The sequence below is a fragment of the Stegastes partitus genome, unplaced genomic scaffold (assembly GCF_000690725.1).
Source record: "Stegastes partitus isolate 25-593 unplaced genomic scaffold, Stegastes_partitus-1.0.2 Scaffold754, whole genome shotgun sequence".
In the NCBI taxonomy this organism is placed as follows: Eukaryota; Metazoa; Chordata; class Actinopteri; family Pomacentridae; genus Stegastes; species Stegastes partitus.
The window spans coordinates 273,504-280,610 of NW_007578485.1; positions in this window are offsets into that span (position 1 = coordinate 273,504).

Below are 7,107 nucleotides of genomic sequence, written 5' to 3' on the forward strand. Positions count from 1 at the left end.
CAGGTATTACATTCATGGCTGGTAACAGGAGAAACTGCACTTTGTAAAAATAGTAGGAGATGGAATAAAAAGACCCCATAAACACCTCATATTCTTGTTAGTGTCACCTCAAGGGAGGCCGAACCAAGCTGAAGGAAGTCAAGGAGCAGGAAGGTTTTCCTCTATCATCCTCTCCTCTCCACCTTCTCCTCATTGTCTGTCATCTTTTATCCTCCTCAGGTCCTAAGCCTGCTGTGATGGCTACCATATGTCCATACCACTTCCCCAATAAAAACCATTTCCCTTTTTAAACATTATAAAAACACAGGATGGACCTTGGGAGATATAAAATGGGGGTAGGATTTGATCTGGCATTGAGCACCTGTGTGTGGGGATTGACCAGAAGAGGACAGGCACCGCAAATCCACCGCCACGTCATTAGAAGAAGGGGGAAGAGTGAAGGACAAAGAGATTTTTCCATCCTCCACCCCGCCACCCATCCGTCCATCCCACCTGTGCAAAACTCCCATTCCTCCCTACTTTTAATTCCTCCATCTGTTTTTCTCTCTTTCCTCTCTGCCTCTTTTTCTTTTCAGCCATAACTTGTTTTGGCTCTCTTTCACACTATTCTCAACTGTATAACTTTTTTAATGTAATTCTCTTCCTGTCCTCGCTCTCTCTCTGTCTGTCTATCTGTCTGTCTGTCTGTCGCTCTCCACTTCTTACAACCTTGGTACCTCATCATCCAACACACACACACACACACACACACACACACACACACACACGCGCGCGCGCGCACACACACACAGAGGCAGTCGCACACTTCATTTCTTTAAATATTCATTTCCGTCTGTCTGTGATGTGTTTAGTGCAGTTTCCCGTTCCCAGCCCTCCCGCTTCCCTGAGAACCGCCATGTAGGAAGTGGCGTCCTGGCAATGGTTCCTCCTGCCCCTCTGACTGGTCACATTCCCACCTTATAGGGGCTGGAAAGAGATGGAAAGAGAGCGATGGACTTCTGCCATAGAGGTTACTGTCCATTTAATGGATTCTGTTACCGAAATGGTTCTTGCAATAGCCTTTTCCCAGACAATATCGCCATCTTTACTGGATGACCTGCACATTTGTGTCCGCTAATAAACTCAGCATATTACTCTATTTCACAGCTGGAGGTTTCTCAGAATTTCTCTAATTCTTTTGACAGAAACAATTCCCAGGTTGCCACTCAGGAAGTTATGGCATGTCTTCCCTAACATAAACATGGGAACTTGAATCTGAATAGCTACAATTTGTTTCACACTGGGAACTATCTGCATCTTTTATCTGGCCTGCTAGAGAACACTTACTTGTGATTGTTGGGTCACAGTCTTTACATTTCCAGAGTCTCTGCGGTGGTCTGAAGCAGACAATGTGCTGCTGAGAGGTCAAAGGGGAAACACCATTTCAGTCTGTGGAACTGCTTTGACTGCTTGTTCAGTTTTAACCCTCTGAACCCCAAGTAGTTCCAGAGCGTTTTTTTTTTCTCCTGTCACATTATTACTCACTATGAGCGCTTTAAAAAAAAAATAAAAAATTGGCCTGTATTGGATATTGCAGTGAGAGAGAGACAGGAAAGTAGGGGGGAGGACATGTGGGAAAGGGCCATGAGCGGGATTCAAACTCATGACCTCCACATTGGGACTGTAGCCCTGTACATGCGACGCCAGCTCAACCAGGTGAGCTATAGCAGCGCCCACGATGGGCCCATTTTTAACTGCAATATAAAATACTACACATCTGAGGAATCAGCAAAACCTTGGCTAGAAGTATAGGGAACACAAAAATGCCTTCTTTGAAAAACAACAAAGTTATATTGCCATAAATCACAAAAAAACAAAATAAATGCAGAATTTCTATGATTATTTATTTTTATAAAAAACAGAAGTCAACATGGATAATATTTTCCAAAAGCCAACAGGTGTTACCAACATCACTGGAAAAAATTCTACATGCTATAGATATCTTACGATGTACATTTTGTACATTTACATACATTTACATACAATTTGTGTCTATACTTGTTTCCTTTCTGCTTGGTGTAAATACAGCCTGCAGTTCAGCCAAAAAAGGCCCTGAAATGTAGTCACATTGCTTCTTAGTGGTACAGAGCAGTCCATTTTTATTAGTGTATTTTTTATGGACTGGTTACTGAAAATGGTTTATTTTTGGAAAATGTTTAATTGAGGCATGCAGATTAAAATGATCTAGATGAAATATCATTATTTCAAGCTCAGATGAAGAAACGTTTTCTAATGGAAAACGACGGAACGGCACAGATGAATATTTCAAGGACCAACTAAAAGTTGAAAATTCAAAAAAATGTTCAGTTTTTGCAGTTTCTGGCTGTGACCAATGGTGTCACCTTTCAAATCTGCCAGCATATTTAGCGGTTTAAGTGTTAAATTCATTTGTGTGAGTAGAGTAGCAATCCCATCTGTTTCTTTTGTCGGAGCAGTTTGTGTTAAAAGTGCATGGTGCAGCACAATAAACTATAACAGGATTCTTTATATTGACCTCTAGGCTTATTAGTGATAAATGGCACAAATTTGTGTTGCAACTCTGATTAAGGTTGAAATCAACAGGAAAAATGTTCATGTGTTTTTGGTCGTGTGGACAAATCTACTATTTACATTGATTCCACTGAAACAATTGAAGCAGCTGATGTTGCCATTTTCAGTGCTGTGTGACTGTGCACTTATTTTACTACACTTAAACTCTGAGACTTGGAGGTCATGAGGCTATATTTTGGAATATCTCCTTCATCAGCTCGACCTGTTAGCTCTCTTATGCATTTTTCCTTTCCTTGGTTGTAATTCGGTTCCGTCTTTTCCTGCTTCTTTATCACAGTTTCATCCTTTGCTCCCACTGAACCACATGAATATGGTATAAAGACGCTGCAGTTTTCTGGACGCCCTGCTGACAGCTCAAGGCTGTTCTCAGGCTTGTGTTTGTTTGCTTGCATGTCTGTGTGTTTTTGCATGTTTTTGAGGAAAGAGCAGATGCTCTCAAACTATCCTCAAGCTTGGTTTTCTCATTTCAGCTGCAAGCAGACCTGTGATTTATGTTATTGTGCTGTCGGCAAGACTGGAAGAAGGATGGAGAGACAGAGCCAGGTGTGAGGGCCACAGGACGGAGCAGAGTGTTGATTGCTCAGTTGTGTCTTGGCAGGAACCTGACATGTTCCCTGCTGCTAAGGGCTCGATCACTGCTGGCTCACAATGCCAATGTAAATGCAGTATTACACAATATTTATGCTTATGTTGAAATTAATGGCTCAGTGAAATGTGCTTTCTGAAAGTAAGTGCAATGTGTTTTTTATCTTAAAATAAAATGAGATGTCATTGGAAAAAAAAAAAAAAAACGGCAGAATCACCTCATGTCTTTATCATTATTGCATATATACTTCAGCTTTAGGCCCTCACTGGTATGGGAGCAGGAAGAACTCTCCTTAAAGGACATCTCATTCAAAACAGAAACACAAGCGAGGCACCTGTAGGAACATCCACAAGAGAACAAATGGAAAAACAAAAGTAAACCACTGAAGTGCTGCTACAGTGAGAATGATGGTGATGCATGTTTTCAATCCCAGTTTGTCCATGATTAAATTCAGATTTATTGAGCATATTGATTCAGCTTAGCACTGTGTGCACTGGAACCAGAGGTCTGTACTTAAAAGCAGGATTTAAGTTTATGAAGGTAACTTAACTCTGGTTTTCAGAACTACACTGATGGTTAACTTCTTTCTGGGACACATCAACATGGTAACTTATGCTGCACACCTAACCAACCCTGGAGCAGGTTATGTTTGAGACAACTGATCAGCGGGTGCAAAACCACCACCAATCGACCAATCAGTTCTCATGGAAAATTACATCACTATTTGGTGAAGGTCACATGGAGCTCGGTGCACAGACAGGAGGATCTCTGAGGAGCACAAGAAGTCTGAGAGTCCAGTTAAACCCTTTTCATTCCCTGAGGAACATAAATATGAGAGATCCTCAGTGGAGTCCTCATCACTTTATGTTTTTTTCTGTTAACTGTAAGAAACTTTCGAGCCTTTGTATTGTTCTATAGGCCTTTGTGCAGCAATTTGATCCTAAAACAGGGACTCTTTAAAGCACTAAATCCTTGACTTTACAAAATTTACAGCAAGCTATTTAGCAGTTTGAATTATGTTTTTGTATTTGTTCTTCACTTGACTGAAAACTCTTTGACACTGCCAGAGTTGCAAATGAAAGAATGTCAGACTAAAATTGACTTACAGGCTAAAAGAATATTCAACATCTGAGCAACACATTTAACTCAATATGCATCTGTAATTATAATTAGATCTACTTGTGCTATCATGATGGAGCAGTGATTTTGACAAGCCTATTAAACTTGTGCATTCACATGATCTGCATTTTATTTTTTGCCAGCTTTCCGTCCCGCTCGGCTGCAGCACCTGTGTTATGTTTTGAAATTCCTCTTATTGATTTAGGGTTATAGTTTATAGCTGTGATTGGTTTGTCTGGTGCCAACACTGTCCTTTTAACTTCACAGTTAGATTCAGAAACCTTGGCAAGTCGATAACCAGCTTCGTGTGACTGCGGTTGTGAGGCTAAGTGAAGCCAGATAATGTTAACATGATGTGCTAAACTTGCTTCATAGGACAGGCCCCTGCACCTGAGATGACAAAGCACAAAACAAGAATGCAAAAGAACTCCAGATAAGCATTGATTTTTTTAAATACAATATTCTATGATCCAAACAAGGAAGTACCACTTGTGGCTTGAAAGAGTATACAAACAAACAAACAACAACAGCAACACAACCTACATCTATTTAAAAAATGGCTCCTATTATGGCAAAATGTAATGAGCTAAAAAATGGAATGAAATTGTAAATATCTTTTTTTCAGCCTTTTTTTTTTTAACCATGATCGTATTTGGAGAATTGAACCAGGGACTCACTCCTTGAAGACATTTGCACCGACGTGGTACGGACCTAAACTGCCAGGTCAAGCAGCTGTCAGATATGTTCAGTTTGTTATTTAATTACACTTGAGCGCCACCAGTTGTTGAATTACATGCGAATGGCCAACTTAATTACCAGACTTGATTCATTCTGCTCAACAGCTGTTGCACAAATTATGCCTCTGCGGCTGTTTTAAGTATTTTATTGTCTTTGACTGACATTTAAATAGCCTCACAGTTGACTGACTTTTATTGAACTTAATACAAACAGCAGCATTTTGTAGTTGCACAATGCTTTTAATGCATTTTCTGTGAACGTGACTGGTTTTCTTTAATATTCTTGCTGCTTCACCGCACTGTATATGTGGATCTAATGGATATACTCACACTTCCTCCTGCTGTTCTTACCATTGTTGGTGATTTAATGGAGTCAACCCTCCCAGCCTTCAGTTCCTGAACAGCTTCCTAAATAAATTAATTCAAATGGAGTGTGAAGGATGTTTATAAGACATGGTTTTAGTGTTTCCATGCTGTGAAAAAACCACAATCAGGATGTCGCTCTCTCTCCAAATAAAACACAACACTATTTCATATTAAGAAAGAAAAAAAAATGAAACTATTTTCACTCATTTCTATTGCCAGGCATCTTCAAAACAAGTAGAATATGGACACCTGCTATAGTGCTCATTGTTATTACAACAGGCTTTGTTGATGTCCCGCAAGCGCTCCGATGGAAATGCTCCATGGCCTCTTGGCTGGCTTCTCTTCTCTTCCTTCCTACTAGCTGCTGTCGCAATCTGCCAAATGTGCGGTACATAGCATCCCCATACACTCTCTCTCTCTCTCTCTCTCTCTCTCTCTCTCTCTCTCTCTCTCTCTCTCTCTCTCTCGTGCACACACCTGATCCTGACTCAGACCAAGTTTTGGGAATCTGCAGGACCATGTGGCGGCTTGTTTTTATTTAAAGAGGGTACATGCTTCCAGTAAACCTCTGATCTCAGCTGGACATCTGGTTGATGGTGAAATTGTCTGTAAAAGCTGGATTTTGAATTAAAGTTAAGAAAGGCAGACATTAAAAACAGGGAGGGGAAATACAACTGCTAAAGAAATAAGAGGAGCCGTATAGCAGGCCATGAAGAATATTGTGTTTCAACAAAAACATTATTTTTAGAGCGGCCAGCCACAAACAGCCAGTCGTACCTGGAAACCATGAATGGATTAAGAGGAACTGGATACAAACATGGCTCACTTGAATGAAAATAGCCTGTCTGATGCATGAGCGATAAAATTGTTCGAGCTTCCGATTTTGCTTCCATGTTGTGCGGCTCACTACCACACTAACTGCTGCAGTATTCACCAGTGTGAAACTTTAACGGATTATTATGCACAACATAGAAAATATAAACCAACTGTTTTACAGACTTGGCTGCAAGGGATTCATTGGTTGCAAAACCTTGAGTCAACACTAGGAAAAAGTAGCAGCAGGTCTGGATCCAGATCTCTTTTCAGGTTTTCAAACAGCAAAAATGATTACTGTGCAAATCAGCGGTTTAAAGTCGATACAGAAGTAAGCTCCCTCTAATGTGCTTGAAAACGCCACTCACATATATCAGCCTGCTTGTGCTGGTGAAAAAAAGAGGTTAAAGGTTGGTTGCTTGGTTGTGGAGTTAGGAGCCTGACATATGGGACTCATAAGACTCAGTCAGAAAGTGAAAGTGGATGTCATTGCTTTTTAAAGTCTCACTTTCTTCCCTGAGTTTTCCAAAAAGTTAATTTTCATGACTCTAAATCCGTGTTAGCATGTAGACGAAGGGCCGAAATGTGTAGAAAAATAGGTTTAAAGAATTCGTGGCCACGCGTGGACAAGAATCTCATCTCATTTCAATATTATGAGCTTCCTCATTTCCTTTGTATTCCGTCCTCCTGCCTGTAGCCTGAAAATGAGTCTTTGTATGCCTTTATGATGGTTGCTTAGTTCCCAAAACACATCTTCATCTTTCAACAATTTCCCTGAGGTTCATACCAAAGGGATCAATGAAGTTGTATCTATCTATCTATCTATCTATCTATCTATCTATCTATCTATCTATCTATCTATCTATCTATCTATCTATCTATCTATCTATCTATCTA